This window comes from Bombina bombina, chromosome 1 (assembly GCF_027579735.1).
Source record: "Bombina bombina isolate aBomBom1 chromosome 1, aBomBom1.pri, whole genome shotgun sequence".
In the NCBI taxonomy this organism is placed as follows: domain Eukaryota; kingdom Metazoa; phylum Chordata; class Amphibia; order Anura; family Bombinatoridae; genus Bombina; species Bombina bombina.
In genome coordinates this window covers 648288637-648311789 of record NC_069499.1, presented here as the reverse complement: position 1 = coordinate 648311789, position 23153 = coordinate 648288637, and positions in this window count along the sequence as shown.

The following is a 23153-nucleotide window of genomic DNA, read 5'->3' as shown; positions in this document are numbered from 1 at the left end:
GTGGACAAAATACTGGCGTAAGTTACATGCGACGACTAAAATGTGTATTTGCGCACATTTCAGAAGATCGCCAGTTTGTTCTACTTACGCTAGTTTAGCATCTAACGGCGCAGTATATGTAATACCCCGATGTGCAAGGTGAAATTATTGGAGCCTATGGAAGTGCACTCTCATGAGTGCAATGCTTCCCAGCAATGAGAATGCACTCTTGTGAGCACAATGCTTCCCAGCAATTGCTGTCAACTTGTAATACCAGCACACGTTAGATTGCGCTGGTATTACTCAAGTACAAATATAGCTTTCAAGAATGTGGTATTTATCAATCCACTTGTAATCTGGCCCTAAATACATTTCATAAGAATAAAATTAATGTTGTTACCTTGCTCCATCTGTTCTTAGGTGCCACCATGTTGAAACCTAGCTTTCACTGAATCCCAGTGCTGAAGCATTTGTACATGTGCAGCATTTAACAAACAATAAACAATTTTTCTGGCTGGGCACGCGTCTTCACCAGGGCTAGGTTAAGTACTTTGCTCCAGAATTAAACAAACTGGAATCAATGGCTAAGAGGCCCAACTCACCATAAACCCTTACTGGCACATTGCAAGTAAAACACAGTAACCAAGCAATGGCTAAAGAAAAGAGAGCAATGAGACTAAACTTAGTAGCTCAACTCTATCTTTTACTGCAAATACAAAGCAAAATAACAAATAAATACTAAAATATAACTGTACATTTATAAATCTAAATGCCAAAAAAACATACCTTTGTGAAAGTATAGTCTTGCCATCCAGACAAAGACCAACATGCATAGGTGACTTTAATGCAGATCTCTTGAGAGCAGAGGCATACAAGGTAATAAGTCACTGGTGATAAGGCAAGTAGTCAATACAAAAGCAAAAGTGCAAATCACTATGCTTAGGAAGAGAATAAGGAAATACAAAGTCAGGCAGTCCAGGTCAAAGCCACAGAGTGAAAAAAACAGCACAAAATAATTAAACAAATGCATAAAAACAAGTTAAAGTCAAATACCAAGTCAGTTCAAACCAAGGGGTTAAAACAGAAGCAAAGTCAGGGGAAGCAAAAATCAAACCAGTATACCCAAATAACAAATTTCCAGAGTAAGAGTAAAGAACACTCAATGCACAAGCCGCATCATGCTGCAAACAGAGAGCTTACAAAGACTACTACAATCAAGGCCTAATTGATCTAGGCTTTTTAAAGGTACAGCATGCCTTACTGCGGCAGGGCCAGAAATCACTTTCTCAGACACGTGTCTGTTATGACAGGGCAATTCTCCAACTCTCCTTCCAATATCTGCAGTAAATCCTAGGTTCCAAAATTGTGGCACCCATAATTAGAGGGAGGTGCATGAAATGTATTTTGGGCCAGATTATGAAAGGTGCAAAAATAGTTACGCGTTAGCGAAAAGGGATTTATTGTGGGTGTTTGCGTATGTCGGGTTAAGCGCTTGTATTACTTGTTAAAAGGTAAACACATAAGTTTGAGCACTCTTGCAATTTATGCTAGAATGATTACCGTGTCCTCAGAGCTCTGTTAACTGTTTCATGAAGCAAAAAAGTGTCACGTAACACATAAATAAATACATAAAAAAGTACAGTTACACTCATAATAACACAATCTAATAAAAAATCTTAAAAAAAAACTAATTGCACGGTAAAGTTATAAGGGCCCTACGATATGAGTTTTCATTTGTTTGGGAAAAAAGGCTTGTGTGTGTGTATATATATATATATATATATATATATATATATATATATATATATATATATATATATATATATATATATATGTATTTATATGTGTATATATTTATTTACAGATATATAAACACATAAATACATATGCACACACACACACACACACACACACACACACATATATATATATATATATATATATATATATATATATATATATATATATATATACATGTATATATATATAAAAAAAATATATATATATATTTATATATACATATACAGTATCTCATAAAAGTGAGTTCAACCCTCACATTTTTGTAAATATTTTATTATATCTTTTCATGTGACAACACTGAAGAAATGACACTTTGCTACAATGTAAAGTAGTGAATGTACAGCCTGTATAACAGTGTAAATTTGCTGTCCCCTCAAAATAACTCAACACACAGCCATTAATGTCTAAACTGTTGGCAACAAAAGTGAGTACACTCCTAAGTGGAAAGCTCCAAATTGGGCCCAATTAGCCATTGTTCCTCTCTGCTGTCATGTGACTTGTTAGTGTTACAAGGTCTCATGTGTGAATGGGGAGCAGGTGTTTTAAATTTGGTGTTATTGCTCTCACAATTTCTCATACTGGTCACTGGAAGTTCAACATGGCACCTCATGGCAATGAACTCTCTGAGGATCTTAAAAAAAAGAATTGTTGCTCTATATAAACATGGCCTAGGCTATAAGAAGATTGCCAAGACCCTGAAACTGAGCTGTAGCACAGTGGGCAAGACCATACAGTGGTTTCACAAGACAGGTTCCACTCAGAACAGGCCTCGCCATGGTCGACCAAAGAAGTGCTCAGTGTCATATCCAGAGGTTGTCTTTGGGAAATAGACATATGAGTGCTGTCAGCATTGCTGCACAGGTAGAAGGGGTGGGGGATCAGCCTGTCAGTGCTCAGACCATATGCCGCACACTGCATCAAATTGGTCTGCATGGCTGTTGTCCCAGAAGGAAGCCTCTTCTAAAGATGATGCACAAGAAAGTCTGCAAAAAGTTTGCTGAAGACAAGCACTGGAACCATGTCCTGTGGTCCGATGAGACCAAGATAAACTTATTTGGTTCAGATGGTGTCAAGCATGTGTGGCGGCAACCAGGTGAGTCCTGCCTACAGTCAAGCATGGTGGTGGGAGTGTCATGGTCTGTGCCTGCATGAGTGCTGCCGGCACTGGGGAGCTACAGTTCATTGAGGGAACCATGAATGCCAACATGTACTGTGACATACTGAAGCAGAGCATGGTCCCCTCTTTCTGGAGACTGGGCCGCAGTATTGCAACATGATAATGACCCCAAACACACCTCTACAACGACCACTGCCTTGCTAAAGAATATGAGGGTAAAGGTGATGGACTGGCCATGCATGTTTCCAGACTTAAACCCTATTGAGCATCTGTGGGGCATCCTCAAATGGAATGTGGGGGAGCGCAATGTCTCTAACATCCACCAGCTCTGTGATGTCATCATTGAGAAGTTGAAGAGAATTCCAGTGGCAACCTGTGAAACGCTGGTGAACTCCATGCCCGAGAGGGTTAAGCCAGTGCTAGAAAATAATGGTGGCCACACAAAATATTGACACTTTGGGCCCAATTTTGACATTTCCACTTAGGGGTGTACTCATTTTTGTTGCCAACGGTTTAGACATTATTGGCTGTGTGTTGAGTTATTTGAGGGGACAGCAAATTTACACTGTTATACAGGCTGTACACTCACTACTTTACATTGTAGCAAAGTGTCATTTCTTCAGTGCTGTCACATGAAAAGATATAATAAAATATTTACAAAAATGTGAGGGTTGTACTTACTTCTGTGAGATACTGTATATATATATATATATATATATATATATATATATATGTATATATATATGTATATATAAGTGCATTGAACCCTTTGCAGTTAAAGGAACACTCAAGTCAAAATTAAACTTCATGGTTCAGATAGAGAATGCAATTTTAAACAACTTTCCAATTTACCTCCAATAATAAAATATGCAGTCTTTTTATATTTACACTTTGGAGACACCAGCTCCTACTGAGCTTGTGCAATAATTCACAGAATATACATATATGCATTTGTGATTGTACTAGTGCATTGTCTTTTTATCATGCATTTTTTTATTATGCAAATCTACTGTATTTACTGGTCCTTTAAGAGGATGAAAACATGTAATATCATATTTATGGAATATTCATATTAAATAAAGTGTTATTCTGTGTATTTACTGTAAATATCTCACATTCTTATGTTCTGCACATAGCAGAATATGTTCTAAGTATTTTAAATAGATATTCCTATATATGAATAAATTGAATATGATATGTGAAGAACATTTGAATATAAAATATTCATATTTTCATGTCGGTTTAACGAGCTGCACTTTAGACAATGTGATCGGTTTACGCACAAATAGGGTATTAGGTTTTCATTCCCCCTTTTTTTGCTCCATTGACTTCTATGGGGAATACAATAATGTGATTGCGATGTTCAAAGTTTGGCTTTTTGGCCGCATCGAGTTAGCGCAGAGTGAAAACTTTGTGCTTTCAATTTGTAATACAAGCGCTACCTGTTGTGCGCAAAAAGCTTACTTCTAGCGGAGTTAGCACGCGAGTGTCAAATAATGCTCTACTTGTAATCTGCCCCTTAGTGTTTAATGTCCCTTTAAAATACCATTTGGGACCCCCAGAGCATTGCTGGTCTTGAGTAGAAACTGAAGCTGGTCCAAGCAGCAGCCCTAGTAAAAAAAAACAGCGGTGCAACTGGTGCTACTGATTGTATGAGCGTCAGTTTCCACAAGGGGCATGCAAAACTCTGGGAATCCCAAGCAGGACCTCAACAATATGTTTATCCCCTTTGTGGTGGTTAAACACATAGGGCTAGATTACAAGTGTAGAATGGGCAAATTTGCCCTTTTGCGGGCACGTGATAAATAATCAGCCATTACAAGTGGCTAGTCATTGCTACCGCGAGTACCAATTAGCACTTATAAAATTAATCAAAGTTAAGACCTCTGGTTAATTTTATAAATATGCCCCTAATGCCCCCAAAATACCACCTAGTGTTTTTTTATGGCAGCATCTTTATTTCTTAATAAAATTACTGCACTAGGCAATATTTTGGGGTAAAGTTGGCGGTGTGGGGTGTTAGATAAAAAACGGCACTGAAAAGTGCCTTTACATTGTGGTCGATGGGCACTGTATATTCTTATATACAGTATGTTTATGTGTTAATATGTGTATATACACACAGTAACACATAAATATATATGTATATAATCATATACATATATATTTAACACTGCTGCCCATCGCTGTGCTACTTACCCCTGTGCTGTGCGTGTTCTGATGCCGTGTATTACGGCATCAGAATGAGGTCACCATAGAAGCCTATGGAAGCGTGTTTGCATTGCTGGAAACTTGTAATACCAGCGTACATTATAGTGCGCTTGTATTACACAGTGGAGTGAAAATATCGCTTTCATCAAAGCGATATTTAGCGCTCTACTTGTACTCTGGCCCATAGAGTTGCTATGTCATTAGGGATAAAATAACATGCTCTAACAAATTAAAGCTTATCATTTTATTACTATAGTGGGTCTTTTAAATATTAAATGCTTCTTTTGACATGGTCTTGCTTTGATCACTGGGCATAATAGATTTGTTAATTTCATAATTGCTCCACAATTATTCTTAAAACAAACAAATCAAATGAAATATCTTTGAGGAGAAATAAAATATTGTCTTTCATTTAAAGATGCATTGGCTAATTTACGCTAGCCAATTAGAGATTTCAAATTTGAAAGTCTTACTATGACAGAAATAAAAACCACAGCATTTAAAGTCCAAATTATTTTCTGGGAAAAGAGAATGCCAGTATTTTTCCCCCTCTTGATGTACAGCTAATAATGCAAGCAGAAATTGTCAGAATGTTTCTAGATACATTCATATGCAGTGTTCTAAAATATATCATGTGACCCTTAGTTAAGATTAGCTCATATTCAGGGGCCCGATCCGATATGCAGCGTCGCCCGCAAAAGCCGGCGACGCCAAATTTTGGGCTGGTTTGGTATCACATATACGGCTGATTAGAATAGCCAATAGAATTACAGTAGCTCTTATTCTATTGGCTATTCATATCAGCCAATAGAATTAAAGTAGCTCTCATCCGATTGGCTGATTTGAATTTGAAGGCTCAAATCAGCCAATAGGAATTCAAGGGACGCCATTTTTAATTATGTACCTTGAATTCCTATTCAGTGTTCGGCGGCGATCGTATGAAGAGGATCCTCCACGCTCCATGGCTCCGGTCTTCAGTTCCAGCGTTGCCGATCTTCAGTTCCTGCATCGCCGATCTTCAGTTCCTGAGAGGAAGGTCTTCAGCTCCGCTGTCATCGGTCTTCAACTCCTCTGCTCTGCTCCGGCTGGTTCCTGGAAGAAGAAGAGGTCGCCGCCTGGAAGAAGACTTCTCCGCCTGGAACAGGACCTTCTCCGCCGGTCTTCAGGACAGGTAAGGACCACTTGGGGGTTAGACTTAGGTTTTTTTAAGGGGGGATAGGGGGGGTTTTAGAGTAGGGGTGTGTGGGTGATGGGTTGTAATGGGGGGGAGGTTGTTCTTTTTTTTTACAGGTAAAAGAGCTGATTACTTTGGGGCAATGCCCCACAAAAGGCCCTTTTAAGGGCTGGTAATAGAGCTGATTACTTTTATAATTTAGTTTAGGGTAGGGACATTTTTATATTTTGGGGGGCTTTGTTATTTTATTAGGGGGCTTAGATTAGGTGTAATTAGCTTAAAATTCTTGTCATCTTTTTTAATTTTTTGTAATTTAGTGTTTTTTTTGTAATATAGTTAAGTGTATTTAATTATATTTTAGTTTAGATAATTGTAGTTCATTTAATTAATTTATTGATAGTGTAGGTGTATTTGTAACTTAGGTTAGGATTTATTTTACAGGTAATTTGGTAATTATTTTAACTAGGTAGCTATTAAATAGTTATTAACTATTTAATAGCTATTGTACCTAGTTAAAATAAATACCAAGTTACCTGTAAAATAAATATATACCCTAAAATAGCTGAAATGTAATTACAGGGAGTGCAGAATTATTAGGCAAATTAGTATTTTGACCACATTATCCTCTTTATGCATGTTGTCTTACTCCAAGCTGTATAGGCTCGAAAGCCTACTACCAATTAAGCATATTAGGTGATGTGCATCTCTGTAATTAGAAGCGGTGTGGTCTAATGACATCAACACCCTATATCAGGTGTGCATAATTATTAGGCAACTTCCTTTCCTTTGGCAAAATGGGTCAAAAGAAGGACTTGACAGGCTCAGAAAAGTAAAAAATAGTGAGATATCTTGCAGAGGGATGCAGCACTCTTAAAATTGCAAAGCTTCTGAAGCGTGATCATCGAACAATCAAGCGTTTCATTCAAAATAGTCAACAGGGTCGCAAGAAGCGTGTGGAAAAACCAAGGCGCAAAATAACTGTCCATGAACTGAGAAAAGTCAAGCGTGCAGCTGCCAAGATGTCACTTGCCACCAGTTTGGCCATATTTCAGAGCTGCAACATCACTGGAGTGCCCAAAAGCACAAGGTGTGCAATACTCAGAGACATGGCCAAGGTAAGAAAGGCTGAAAGACGACCACCACTGAACAAGACACACAAGCTGAAACGTCAAGACTGGGCCAAGAAATATCTCAAGACTGATTTTTCTAAGGTTTTATGGACTGATGAAATGAGAGTGAGTCTTGATGGGCCAGATGGATGGGCCTGTGGTTGGATTGGTAAAGGGCAGAGAGCTCCAGTCCGACTCAGACACCAGCAAGGTGGAGTACTGGTTTGGGCTGGTATCATCAAAGATGAGCTTGTGGGGCCTTTTCGGGTTGAGGATGGAGTCAAGCTCAACTCCCAGTCCTACTGCCAGTTTCTGGAAGACACCTTCTTCAAGCAGTGGTACAGGAAGAAGTCTGCATCCTTCAAGAAAAACATGATTTTCATGCAGGACAATGCTCCATCACACGCGTCCAAGTACTCCACAGCGTGGCTGGCAAGAAAGGGTATACAAGAAGAAAATCTAATGACATGGCCTCCTTGTTCACCTGATCTGAACCCCATTGAGAACCTGTGGTCCATCATCAAATGTGAGATTTACAAGGAGGGAAAACAGTACACCTCTCTGAACAGTGTCTGGGAGGCTGTGGTTGCTGCTGCACGCAATGTTGATGGTGAACAGATCAAAACACTGACAGAATCCATGGATTGCAGGCTTTTGAGTGTCCTTGCAAAGAAAGGTGGCTATATTGGTCACTGATTTGTTTTTGTTTTGTTTTTGAATGTCAGAAATGTATATTTGTGAATGTTGAGATGTTATATTGGTTTCACTGGTAAAAATAAATAATTGAAATGGGTATATATTTGTTTTTTGTTAAGTTGCCTAAAAATAATGCACAGTAATAGTCACCTGCACACACAGATATCCCCCTAAAATAGCTATAACTAAAAACAAACTAAAAACTACTTCCAAAACTATTCAGCTTTGATATTAATGAGTTTTTTGGGTTCATTGAGAACATGGTTGTTGTTCATTAATAAAATTAATCCTCAAAAATACAATTTGCCTAATAATTCTGCACTCCCTGTATTAATTATATTGTAGCTATCTTAGGGTTTATTTTATAGGTAAGTATTTAGATTTAAATAGGAATAATTTAGTTAATATTATTAATATTATTTAGATTTATTTTAATAATAATGAAGTTAGGGGGTGTTAGGGTTAGACTTAGGTTTAGTGGTTAATATATTTAATATAGGTGGCGGCGGGGTAGGGGGATTAGATTAGCGGTTAATAATTTTAATATAGGTGGCGGCGGGGTAGGGGGATTAGATTAGGGGTTAATATATATAATATAGGTGGCGGCACGGTAGGGGGCTCAGATTAGGGGTTAATATATATAATATAGGTGGCGGCGTGGTAGGGGGCTCAGATTAAGGGGTAATACAGTTAATATAGGTGGCGGCGGGGTCCGGGAGCGGCGGTTTAGGGGTTAATACATTTATTGTTAGGAGTGAGAGGGGGGATTGCGGATAGAGGGGTATACGTGTCGGGCTATATTTGGGAGGCGTGTTAGACAGTAACGGGAGATTTAATATTTTAGTCAGTTTTTTTAGGCGGCGGCAGTTTCTAAAGTGCCGTAAGTCACTGGCGACTCCAGAAATTTGTACTTACGCTGATTTCTGAACATCGCTAGTTTGTCAGATTTACGGCACTTTAGCAACTGCCAGAGCCGTATATGAGATAGCTCGCTGTGTGAGCTGAAACTACGGGTGGCGCAGGTTTCCACGCTTGCGCCGAAACCTGCGCCGTATATCGGATCACGCCCCAGATCTTAAACTGTTAAAGGTCATAAGTGACAGCAGAATATATTTTATAGTTATTATTACTCTATGTTCAGGACCCAAGAACATGACAACTGCTAAATACAAAGCTTTATGGTACCAATATTCTTAAAAGAATCCTTTAGTAAAGTGTATTATACTTTAAAAATATTTTTACTTTTACATTATAAAGGACGTCTTTGTAAAATTAACTGAAAAAAATAGTGTGCAAATACCATATGATTTATAAGAGAACTACATAGATGCCCAGCTGATTTCCATTTTTTCGGCGCTAGACTGACTGATTAATTTTCTCGGATTTGATTGTATCACCACTGCTATTAACTTCAAGTTGTTTTTGGATCCCCATTGTATTCAGCGAAGAAAATATTTACAGATCTCTGTAAGACACCAATGTTTCTGACTGCAAATTTAAATACAGGCAAAAATGTTGTTAAATCACGCTGCTTTTAAAGCATATTTAATTCTAGCAATGCATTTCTTCCACAGAAGTGAAGAAATCTAAAAATCAGAATATGCTGGATATTGCTACTGCTTTTAAAAACACACAACACAAGTTAAAATGTGTATATTATATAATCTGAATACTGAGTTCATGTGGATTATTTCATTTTCAACCAGGTACTGTTTTTATTTATTTATTTTTTTGTCTTGTTTATATATATATATATATATATATGTATAAAAGTCTTTTGTTCTGCGCCAGTCTTCTATGGAAATAAAATGATATCTACAGGGATGAAATCTCCCCTTTTTCTAAACACTTATTTCAAAAGACCTCAATCGATATGAGGTAAGTAATCACCCTTTAGAAAATATCCTCATAGACACCTGCAGTTCCTTTTGACTGGTTTGTCTAAGCAGCAGCCTGGAGATGAATCAAAAAGTGCTGTATGTTGAGGCGGTATGTACGATCCTCACTGGAGAAGCTGATGGCTCATCACCACGTCTAATGATCCTTGTTCAGTGAGCATCCACTGAAGCTGAGCGGAGCCCTTGAAGCTCCTCCTGCTCACCTGTCACTCTACTGGTTACGGGGACCAGAGAAACTTCCTACCGCAGCTTGAGGAACAAACACACAAACCTCTCCATGTGTGACCAGGCTCTGTGGGGCAGTGATCTTCCGGTGCACTTCCTTGTGCGTCTCCTCCAATGCCCCAAGACAACGATGATCACGTGGGTGCGGTATGAGCCAGTCCGTGAGGATGCTTGATATTCCGATCGTTGACTACCTAACACAGCCTATTACTGGGTTCTTTGTTCCCGGCAACCCCCGTACTGATCAGCAACGATTGGATTATCAAGCATCCTCTCGGATTGGCTCATACCGCACCCACGTGATCATCGTTGTCTTGGGGCATTGGAGGAGACGCACAAGGAAGTGCACCGGAAGATCACTGCGCCGCAGAGCCGAACAAGGATCATTAGACGTGGTGATGAGCCATCAGCTTCTCCAGTGAGGATCGTACATACCACCTCAGCATACAGCACTTTTTGATTCATCTCCAGGCTGCTGCTTAAACAAACCAGTCGAAAGGAACTGCAGGTGCCTATGAGGATATTTTCTGAAGGGTGATTACTTACCTCATATCGATTGAGGTCTTTTGAAGTAAGTGTTTAGAAAATGGGGAGATTTCATCCCTGTAGATATCATTTTATTTCCATAGAAGACTGGCGCATTTTATACATTTTCATCTAGTGGAGGCATAGTGGGAGCCTTCACAAAATTATCCAGTTCAGCTGCCTATCTTCAGATTTACACTATCTTATGGACTTATTATTATTTGCATAATGTATTAATTGATACTTGGTATTCATTCTGACTGTTATTGTGATTCCTATTTTATCCATTCATTTTTGGTATGTTTCCTCATATGACATCAGGATAGCACAGTATTCGCATCTTTTTGTTTATATATATATATATATATATATATATATATATATATATATATAGTATAGTATAGTATAGTATAGTATAGTAAATAAGGGCCTGTATTCCAAATTTCAGGTGTTGAGAAATATCCACCAGGGAACTTTTTAACCACTGAAATTCCACAATAAAAGCTAAGTTTTATTATAAATCCAGCGAGTGCTATCTTATTAAAGGACTATATATATATATATATATATATATATATATATATATATATATATTCACATGGTAGACATGTAACTCTGAGTATGATATATAAAACTGCAGTCCATTAGCAGGATTTAGGGAAGGGAACTATTTTAATTGCAAATTTTACAAAAGTAGAGTTCTGCAATCAAATTTAGGGCTCAATTCTCAAAAACTTGCTAACTAGATTTTTTTGTCTAATCGAGCAATCACATACCTGGCGCAGCATAGAAGATAAGCGCCACTAGAAATTTTGGGGGCCCTGACTTAACCATTGATCAGCTCCCCCCCCTTTCCTTTGACATGTTCAATTTTTGACCAAGTGACTAAAAACTTATATGCACTTTATTCTTAAGTGTCTATTTAAACTTGGAAATGTTGTAAAGGTAGTAACATACACACACACACAAACACACTCATACACTGAAACACACACACTCACTTAAGGATTCAGATATAGACACTCTAGCAGACACACTCAGACACAGACACCCAAACAGACACTCAGCACTTGTTTACATTGACCTAACAAGTAATGAGGTAAACTACAGTTTTGTAAAAAAAGGAGATTTAGAAAACAAATATGGAGTTCTAATAATCTTTTTGTAAAGGAAGATGCCAACTAAATTATGACAACAGCATGCAGTGGCTGAAAGGAAGGGCCCTGAACTGCCTAAATAATAATTTAAAAGTTAAATTGTGGATTGGTGACTTCCGGAAAGGTCTCGTTGGTCTCAAAGTCTGTAGAAAGATGTGAATAATCAGTAGTAAGGTCAAGATGTCCTAAAAAGGAACAGACAATGGACACACACACACAAACTCAAACTTGCACATACACCCAAGGAAACACCAACAGAGACAGCCTCAGAAAACACGTAAAGACATACAAACACAGACACACCCACAGAAAACACACAAAGCCATACACACACAGAGAGACAACCACATAAAACACAGAAAGGCATTCATACATACACACACCCTCACTGAGACATCCACAAACATCACACAACAGAAAACACACACCCTCACAGAGACATCCACAGAAAACACAGACATACATACATACATACACACACACACCCTCACAGAGACATCCACAGAAAATACACAAAGACAAAGATACACATACCCTCACAGAGACACCCATAATAAAAGCTCAGACATATACACACACCCTCACAGACATCCACAGAAAATGCACAAAGACATACACACCCACCCTCACAGAGAGACCCACAGAAAAAAAAACACATACACAATCATAGAGACGTAAACCAAAGCACAAATACATAAACACAGACACCCACAGAAACACTCACAGGAGGAAACATTTATGCACCTTGCATCCCCTAAATCAACAGTGTGTGACATGCATGATAATAAAATTGCAGAAATTAAGCGATCACTTTTTAAAGAATCATATTTGTAAATGTGCAAACAAAAATAATTCTGTGAATTCAAAATTGTACATTAATGATCTGGGCAGATGGCTAGACGAAGAAAAGTAGTTTTAAAAGGTTGACATATGTTTGTTTGTTTGTTTTTTCCCCATTTTCCCCAACCAAGAGCACCACTTCAAATATAGTATACAAATGTTCCCATCTTTCAGCTGTACTTATGGATTTTGAAAATGCTGTACTCTATATGGTCTTGGTGGAACCGTAAGCTGTGGTTCTCATACCATTAGATCTGGTTAAATGTAGGATTTAGGCTTGTTGGTATGTATTTCAAAATTAAGTCAGCTGTAGTGTAGTGTAAACTGAACAGTTTTAAGTTAACCTGTCTCATTTCAAACACTGAGCAATCTTAGTCTGAGAGTATAACATTTTATGCAGATGTAAAAATCTTAGATAAAATGCCTCCTTGAATCTGGAAAGTCCTTGCATAAAGGGGCAGTGAACTGGAATGTAATATATATATATATATATATATATATATATATATATATATATATATATATATATATATATATATATATCTGCCAAAAGGGCACCTACTATTTGTGTATTGAGGAGGAAACATTTCTGCATGGTTTTAAATATAGAATTTCTACAGCATTGTCAAATAATCATAAATACACTGCTGCTAAACAAATGTGTTTTTATGGACCCACCAAAGAAATAAAAAACATTTGCTAAGTAAGTCCTACCTCCTCTGCAAATGAAGTGATCTGCCGTCTGACTCAGGCACACACTGTACAAACAAAGTGCCAAGTCTGTCTCACACTGTGCATAGTGGTTTAGTGCACACTCAGAAATCCATGCTCAATTAGCACTCTGCTGTAGTACCCACTGGTGGCTGCCAAAATTATTATTATTTTTTTAGTTCTTGCCTCATGGCCCCCCTGGCCCATTGGGCCCCTGACAGGAGTCACCCCTGTCACCCTCTGATGGTGGCCCTGGCTTAAGTGTTTATATTTTACATGGCATGCACATTTTTACTCCCATAAACTAACATAGAACTGGCGTCGCCTGTCGATATGCATATGCAGTGCAAGGACTTTTGCGTGCAAAATGGAGATATTTTACTCCATTTTCAGTCTGCCACATATAGGTAGGTGCAGCAACCCTTGCGCACAGTAAAAATGCACCGTAACTTCCTATAAGCCTTAACACACACCTAATGCATGCGCAATATCAACCCCTAAAGCGCCATACCTCAACATCGCAATCACTTATAAAAGTTAACCCCTAAACTGCCATCCCACAACACAAATAACCTAATAAAACTATTAACACCTAAAAAGCCATCCCTCCACAGTGCAAAAACCTAATAAAACTATTAACACCTAAACCACCATCCCCCCACAATACAAACACCTTATTTAACTATTAACACCTAAACCGTCATCCTGCCACAACGTAAAGTATCTAATAAAACTATTAACACCTAAACCGCCATCTCTCCATGGCATAAACACCTAATAAAACTATTAACGCCTAAACCGCCAACCCCTGCAACGCAAAGTACCTAACAAAACTATTAACACCTAAACCACCTTTCCCCCACAACGCAAAATACCCAGTAAACCTATTAACCCCTAAATGGCCATCCCCACACAACACAAAATATTAAACCAAACTATGCCCCCTAAACTAACACCTCCTAACTTAACCCCAATTACAATACACTTAAATAAAATTAACAAGATAATAACTACCATTAAAAAATTAAAAATGACACAAAATAAAAAAAATCTACCCTTACAAAATAAGAAAACCTTAATATTACATAAAATAAAAAAATACCATTACAAAAAATAAAAAAGCAGTGATCAAGTGCTACCTGAGCACGAAACATGTCTGCTCTGTGTGCCTGCTACACTAACCGGGATTACCTTTTGTCCTTTGTGGACATTCTTTGTTTTTAGATGTCCTAATAAATACTCAAGTTCTTTTATTCATCAACTTTGGCTTTGAAGCGCTTATTTTGGTTCTTTCTGTGGATTATGGATTTTGCTTTCTGGCGTGTGAAAACAGACACGCTGAACCAACAGCTGCCATAGCCTGTAAGTAAGGGATTTAAATATCCCGCCCTCCCCTTTCTAAATAGAGCCGTCTTTATTTCCAGGGAACAGAGGATTATTTGTGCGCTCCGTTGTGCAGGTTATTGTTGGACTTTCAAAAAATAAAAAACCTACCTTTAAAAAAATAAAAAAAACACCTAACAGTACAAAAAATAAAAAAACTACCCTTACAAAAAATAACAAACAAAATTATCCAAAATAATACAAAATATTCCTATTCTAATACCCCCATTTAAAAATAAAACAGCCCAAAATAAAAAAAAAAACCTAATCTATAAATAAACTACCAATAGCCCTTAACCCCTTAACCCCTTAATGACACGTCGTACAGGGTACGTCGCACACAACCTGGTCTTAAAAGACCAGCGACGTACCCTGTACAACATTAGGGGTTTAAAGCGTCTGGAAGTGTTCCTGCTCGCTTCCAGCCGCTTTCCGGTTATTGCAGTGATGCCTCGACATTGAGGCATCCTGCAATAACACCCCTTGGCCATCCGATGGAGAGAGAGCCACTCTGTGGGTGGGTGGGAGCTGCAGTGGGAGGCGGATGGGCGGCCATCGATGCTAGCTATGACGTGGAGGGGGGCGGGATCGGGGGCACACACGGAGGCACGCGCACATGTACGGGAGGGCGGGGGCGGGTGCATGCAAGGGGTGGAAGCGGGTGGGAACGGCTACACTACAGAAATATAAAAAAAAATAAGGTGGATAGAGTGGGCACAAAATCATTTTTAAAATACATCTAAGGGATCTGGGAGGGCGTGGGGGGTTGCTTTTTGGCTGGGGGGAAGCTACACTACAGAAAAAAAAAATATGAAAAAGCCAGTACCCAAGATGGCTACCAATAAGGTAGAAAGGGAGGGTTAGAGAGCTGTTTAGGGGGTGATCAGGGAGGTTGGGGGCTAAGGGGGGATCCTACACAGAAGCATATGTAAATATGCTAAAAAAAATAAAAAATTAAAATACATTTTATTTTAGTACTGGCAGACTTTCTGCCAGTACTTAAGATGGTGGGGACAATTGTGGGGTGGGGGAGGGAAGAGAGCTGTTTGGGAGGGATCAGGGGGTGTGATGTGTCAAGTGGGAGGCTGATCTCTACATTAAATCTAAAATGAACCCTGCAAGCTCCCTACAAGCTACCTAATTAACCCCTTCATTGCTAGACATAATTCACATGTGATGCGCATATATGGCTTTGGCTTTGCTTTACCAAAAAGCAACGCCAAAGCCATATATGTCTGCTATTTCTGAACAAAGGGGATCCCAGAGAAGCATTTACAACCATTTGTGCCATAATTGCACAAGCTGTTTGTAAGTAATTTCAGTGAGAGTGAACGCTTTTTTTTTATTTGATCGCATTTGGCGGGGAAATGGTGGCATAAAATATACCAAAATGGGCCTAGATCAATACTTTGGGGTGTCTGCTACACTACACTAAAGCTAAAATGAACCCTACAAGCTCCATAATTAACCCCTTCACTGCTGGGCATAATACACGTGTGGTGCGCAGATGCATTTAGCGGTCTTCTAATTACCAAGAAATAACTCCAAAGCCATATATGTCTGCTATTTCTGAACAAAGGGTATCCCAGAGAAGCTTTAACAACCATTTGTGCCATAATTGCACAAGCTGTTTGTAAATAATTTCAGTGAGAAACCTAAAATAGTGAAAAATTTAACGTTTTTTTTTTTCATTTGATCGCATTTGGCGGTGAAATGGTGGCATGAAATATACCAAGATGGGCCTAGATCAATTCTTGGGGTTGTCTACTACACTACAGTAAAGCTAAAATTAACCCTAGAAGCTCCCTACATGCTCCCTAATTAACCCCTTCACTGCTGGGCATAATTCACGTGTGGTACACAGTGGCATTTAGCGGCCTTCTAATTACCAAAAAACAACGCCAAAGCCATATATGTCTGCTATTTCTGAACAAAGGGGATCCCAGAGAAGCGTTTACAACCATTTATGCCATAATTGCACAAGTTGTTTGCAAATAATTTCAGTGATAAACCTAAAGTTTGTGAAAAAATTTGTGAAAAGGTGAACAATTTTTTTTATTTGATCTTATTTGGCGGTGAAATGGTGGCATGAAATATACCAAAATGGGCCTAGATCAATACTTTGGGATGTCTTCTAAAAAAAAATATATACATGTCAAGGGATATTCAGGGATTCCTGAAAGATATCAGTGTCCCAATGTAACTAGTAGGGATGGGCGAATGTGTCGCAACATTCGAAAAACGGCACGAATTTTAACACATTCGTTCGAATCGAATTTTGAATGTTTACATAACATTCTAACATTCAATTTTCGAATGTTCGGTTTCGAATTTTACGATTACATTCGAAAATATTATTTTTGAAAAATTTGAATTTTTCTTTAAATGTAATATTTGAATTATGCAATATTCGAATTTGAAAATTCGAATTTAGATTATAGTAGTATTTCTAATGCTTTTTCTTTAAATGTAATATTCGAATTATGCAATACGTGTATTCGAATTCGAAAAATTCGAATTTAGATTGTAATGGTATTTCTAATGCTTTTTCTTTAAATGTAATATTCGAATTATGCAATATTCGAATTTGAAAAATTCGAATTTATATTCGAATTCGAAAAATTCAAATTTATTTGTTTGTAATAGTATTTCTAATGCTTTCTTTAAATGTAATATTCGAATTATGCAATATTCTATATGGAAACATTCAAAATGATATATTTGTATCTATTATGTATCAATTTACTAGATTCCCGCCCTACCACATGAACTATTGAACTTCTGAATAGTATTTGTTAAATAGAATGTTAAATTCGAAATTTCGAATGTGGATATTCGATATAATTATAAACATTCGAATTCGAAAGTGACATTCGAAAACTGTAAATAACATTCGATTTTCGAATTTTTAAGAATTTTCATTCTTATCGACATTCGGATTTAGAATTCGAATTTCGGTAATAAAATTCGTTCTACATTCAAAATTCGAAAATTTACACATTCGCCCATCCCTAGTAACTAGCGCTAATTTTGAAAAAAAGTAGTTTGGAAATAGAAAAGTGCTACTTGTACTATAACTTGCAAAAAAAGCAAAGAACATGTAAACATTGGGTATTTCTAAACTCAGGACAAAATTTAGAAACTATTTAGCATGGTTTTTTTTTGGTGGTTGTAGATGTGTAACAGATTTTAGGGGTCAAAGTTAGAAAAAGTGTGTTTTTTTCCAATTTATCCTCATATTTTATCATTTTTTTATAGAAATTATAAGATATGATGAAAATAATGGTATCTTTAGAAAGTCCATTTAATGGCGAGAAAAACGGTATATAATATGTGTGGGTACAGTAAATGAGTAAGAGGAAAATTACAGCTAAACACAAACACCGCAGAAATGTAAAAATAGCCTTGAGAAATGAAAAATGGTCTTGTCCTTAAGGGGTTAAAAGGGCCTTTTGTAGGGCATTGCCCTGAAGTTAACAGCTCTTTTGCCAAAAACCCTCTACCTCCCCAAACCCCCAAAATAAAAAACCTAACTAAATAAACCCTAATCTACCCAATGCCCCAAAAAGAGCATTTGTATGGGCATTGCCCTTAAAATGGAATTTAGCTCTTTCAATAGCCCTTAAAAGGGCATTTTGTAGGGCATTGCCCTAAAGATAACACCTCTTTTACCAAAAAAAATAAACAAATTATCCCCTAACATTACAACCCCCTACCTTCCCAAATCCCTAATATAAAAAAAAACTAACTAAAAAACAAACTAATCTACCCATTGCCCCAAGAAGGGTATTTGTATGGGCATTGTCCTTAAAAGGGAATTCAGCTATTTTTATGCCCATTAAAAAAAAGCTCTAATCTAAAAAATAAACACCCCCAAATAAAAAAAAAAAACTAACACTAACCCCAAAATTTGTACTAATCATTGATGAAGTGCAGTGATCCATTTTCCTTCCGATGGCGAAAGGTCTTCATCCAAGCGGTGAAATATCTTCATCCATCACGGGACCATCTTCTTCAATTTTCATTGCGGTCGCAGGTCCATCTTCTATCTTCATCCCAGTGGCAAAGGCATGGAGGCAGAGACACTGAGGCGAAGGTCCTCTTCATTTGGTCTCTAGCTTCACACTGAAGATTGAATGCAAGGTACACCTTTTATATGGGGGTACCCTTGAATTCCTATTGGTTGAAAATTTCAAACCAGCCAATAGGAGGATAGCTGCTTACATCTTATTGGCTGATTTGACTTTGATTCTTTTACTTTGATTCTTCTGTGAGCTAACGGTTTGAATTGTTCTCCAATCAGCTCTCTAGTTACAACAAAAGTGCCATATGGGGAGAGCTCACAGAAAAATTTACTTTTGAAGTAGATGGCAGAGAGCGGGGTATTTTAATTTCATATCTATTTTTAAAAATATCACTAACATTCCAGATCTATTTAAAAAAGGAGAGAGTTCACCATTACTTTAAAGGGATATGAAACACTAAGTTTTTCATTTATGATTCAGATCGAGCATAACATTTTAAAACCGTTACCAAATTACTTCTATTATCATATTTGCTTGGTTCCCATGGTATCCTTTGTTGAAGAGATACCCTGGTAGGTGTTTGGAGCACTACTTGACAGGAAATAGTGCTGACATTTAGTGCTTTTGCTAATGGATACAAATCTGCTTAAACTGTTGGCCACACACACACAGATTCCTGAGCTTACCTTCCTGCTTTAAAACAAAAAGATGCCAAGAAAACAAAGAAAATTTGTTAATAACAGTAAATTAGAAAGTTGTTTAAAATGATATGCTCTATCTGAAAGAAAAAAAAACATGTTTTTCATGTCCCTTTAAGCAATCTAAGTATTGTATTGTTAAAGGGATATTAAACCGTATGAGAAAGAAATATAAAATGTTTAATTACGTGTAGTTAAAATACTTTGCATTATACTTTCATTATTTATTTTGTCCCCTTTTCCTTGAATTTTACTCTGAATGGTGTTGTGTTTTTAAAATTCTACTGAGTATCTATAAATTAATGGACGCCACCATGTCAAAACTTAAAGGGAGATTCCGGTCAAAATGTAAATGCACATAGATGAATAACATCACATTTGCAATATCCATGTATTGACAAAAAATGCTTTTGGTAACAGTTTTAGTGTTAACATTTTCTCTGCACATTTTCTCTGCACATGCATGTGAAGTATAACTAGATATTTTTTTAGCGCTGCGGAATCTGTTGGCGCTCTACAAATACCTGATAATAATAATAATATTCTCAGTGCACACAAAATTATTTACACAAACTCAACTTCATTGCCTGGTGTATAAATCTTTACCTAATTATTCTCCACAGAATACAAATATAAATAGAAAACTTTTAAACATGGCAGCACCTATTAAAGTATAGAATGTAGCGTACTTTATAGAAACTAAACTTTTACACTTATATATTTAAATATTTAAACAACTAATATAATGGTAAAAATACAGCTACATATTATTCTGCATGGAACAAATCATTATGTCTAGCATGTATTTAATGTTTAATATCCTTTTAAGTGCATCTTGATTGGTTATCACTTTTTTAGACTCAAGTATTTTTTTATATTTTACACACAGTACTTGAGAGAGAAAAAATGATGACAGTTAATTAGATGTTATATTTAGCATTCAAGCATATTTGAAAGCTATTAAAGAGTTTGATGATTAAGATAGAATAAGGCTGCACACATTGGAATTGGAAAGAGCTTGCTCGTTTGTTAAAAACAAAATTAAAAATGAAATCTTGATACAAAACAAACAGGCATTAAATTAGCAGTCAGTAAATATTAGTGTGTAGCAGATGAAAAATAAGTATTTAGATTTGCAAGTTTCTACTTTTTTTTACTGTTTGAGAAGTTTTAATCAAATATTTAATTTATATTTCAAGGATATTATAATTTGCAAATGTATTTTTCATCCTTTCTTACGGTTCTGTTTATATTGTTGCATACGGCTACTAGATAATTTGCTGGTTAGTTAATTGATGTTTGCTTGTTTTGTAATTACAGAATCTATGCTTATTTATTATATAAAAATCATTGCAAAAAAATATGAGTTCAAAATTACTTGTTCAAATGTATAAGTTTACCTGAAACATAAATAAAAGTAGAATCAAAATACATTAAAGAACATGAACAATATCCTTAACCAGTATCTCATAGATGTTTTATGCAAACATCTTCGACCTCTTAGCCAATAAAAAACATAATTTATGTAAGAACTTACCTGATAAATTCATTTCTTTCATATTAGCAAGAGTCCATGAGCTAGTGACGTATGGGATATACATTCCTACCAGGAGGGGCAAAGTTTCCCAAACCTCAAAATGCCTATAAATACACCCCTCACCACACCCACAAATCAGTTTAACGCATAGCCAAGAAGTGGGGTGATAAGAAAAAAGTGCGAAAGCATAAAAAATAAGGAATTGGAATAATTGTGCTTTATACAAAAAAATCATAACCACCACAAAAAGGGTGGGCCTCATGGACTCTTGCTAATATGAAAGAAATGAATTTATCAGGTAAGTTCTTAAATAAATTATGTTTTCTTTCATGCAATTAGCAAGAGTCCATGAGCTAGTGACGTATGGGATAATGACTACCCAAGATGTGGATCTTCCACGCAAGAGTCACTAGAGAGGGAGGGATAAAATAAAGACAGCCAATTCTGCTGAAAATAATCCACACCCAAAACAAAGTTTAAATCTTATAATGAAAAAAACTGAAATTATAAGCAGAAGAATCAAACTGAAACAGCTGCCTGAAGTACTTTTCTACCAAAAACTGCTTCAGAAGAAGAAAACACATCAAAATGGTAGAATTAAGTAAAAGTATGCAAAGAAGACCAAGTTGCTGCTTTGCAAATCTGATCAACCGAAGCTTCATTCCTAAACACCCAGGAAGTAGAAACTGACCTAGTAGAATGAGCTGTAATCCTTTGAGGCGGAGTTTTACCCGACTCGACATAAGCATGATGAATTAAAGATTTCAACCAAGATGCCAAAGAAATGGCAGAAGCCTTCTGACCTTTCCTAGAACCGGAAAAGATAACAAATAGACTAGAAGTCTTTCGGAAATTCTTAGTAGCTTCAACATAATATTTCAAAGCTCTAACTACATCCAAAGAATGCAAAGATTTCTCCTTAGAATTCTTAGGATTAGGACATAATGAAGGAACCACAATTTCTCTACTAATGTTGTTAGAATTCAAAACCTTAGGTAAAAATTTAAAAGAAGTTCGCAACACCGCCTTATCCTGATGAAAAATCAGAAAAGGAGACTCACAAGAAAGAGCAGATAATTCAGAAACTCTTCTGGCAGAAGAGATGGCCAAAAGGAACAAAACTTTCCAAGAAAGTAATTTAATATCCAAAGAATGCATAGATTCAAACGGAGGAGCTTGAAGAGCCCCCAGAACCAAATTCAAACTCCAAGGAGGAGAAATTGACTTAATGACAGGTTTTATACAAACCAAAGCTTGTACAAAACAATGAATATCAGGAAGATTAGCAATCTTTCTGTGAAAAAGAACAGAAAGAGCAGAGATTTGTCCTTTCAAGGAACTTGCAGAAAAACCTTTATCCAAACCATCCTGAAGAAACTGTAAAATTCTCGGAATTCTAAAAGAATGCCAGGAAAAATGATGAGAAAGACACCAAGAAATATAAGTCTTCCAGACTCTATAATATATCTCCCTAGATACGGATTTATGAGCCTGTAACATAGTATTAATCACAGAGTCAGAGAAACCTCTTTGACCAAGAATCAAGCGTTCAATCTCCATACCTTTAAATTTAAGGATTTGAGATCCTGATGGAAAAAAGGACCTTGTGACAGAAGGTCTGGTCTTAACGGAAGAGTCCACGGTTGGCAAGAGGCCATCCGGACAAGATCCGCATACCAAAACCTGTGAGGCCATGCTGGAGCCACCAGCAGAACAAACGAGCATTCCTTCAGAATCTTGGAGATTATTCTTGGAAGAAGAACTAGAGGCGGAAAGATATAGGCAGGATGATACTTCCAAGGAAGTGACAACGCATCCACTGCTTCCGCTTGAGGATCCCTGGATCTGGACAGATACCTGGGAAGTTTCTTGTTTAGATGAGAGGCCATCAGATCTATTTCTGGAAGACCCCACATTTGAACAATCTGAAGAAATACCTCTGGGTGAAGAGACCATTCGCCCGGATGTAATGTTTGGCGACTGAGATAATCCGCTTCCCAATTGTCTATACCTGGGATATGAACCGCAGAAACTAGACAGGAGCTGGATTTCGCCCATACCAGAATTC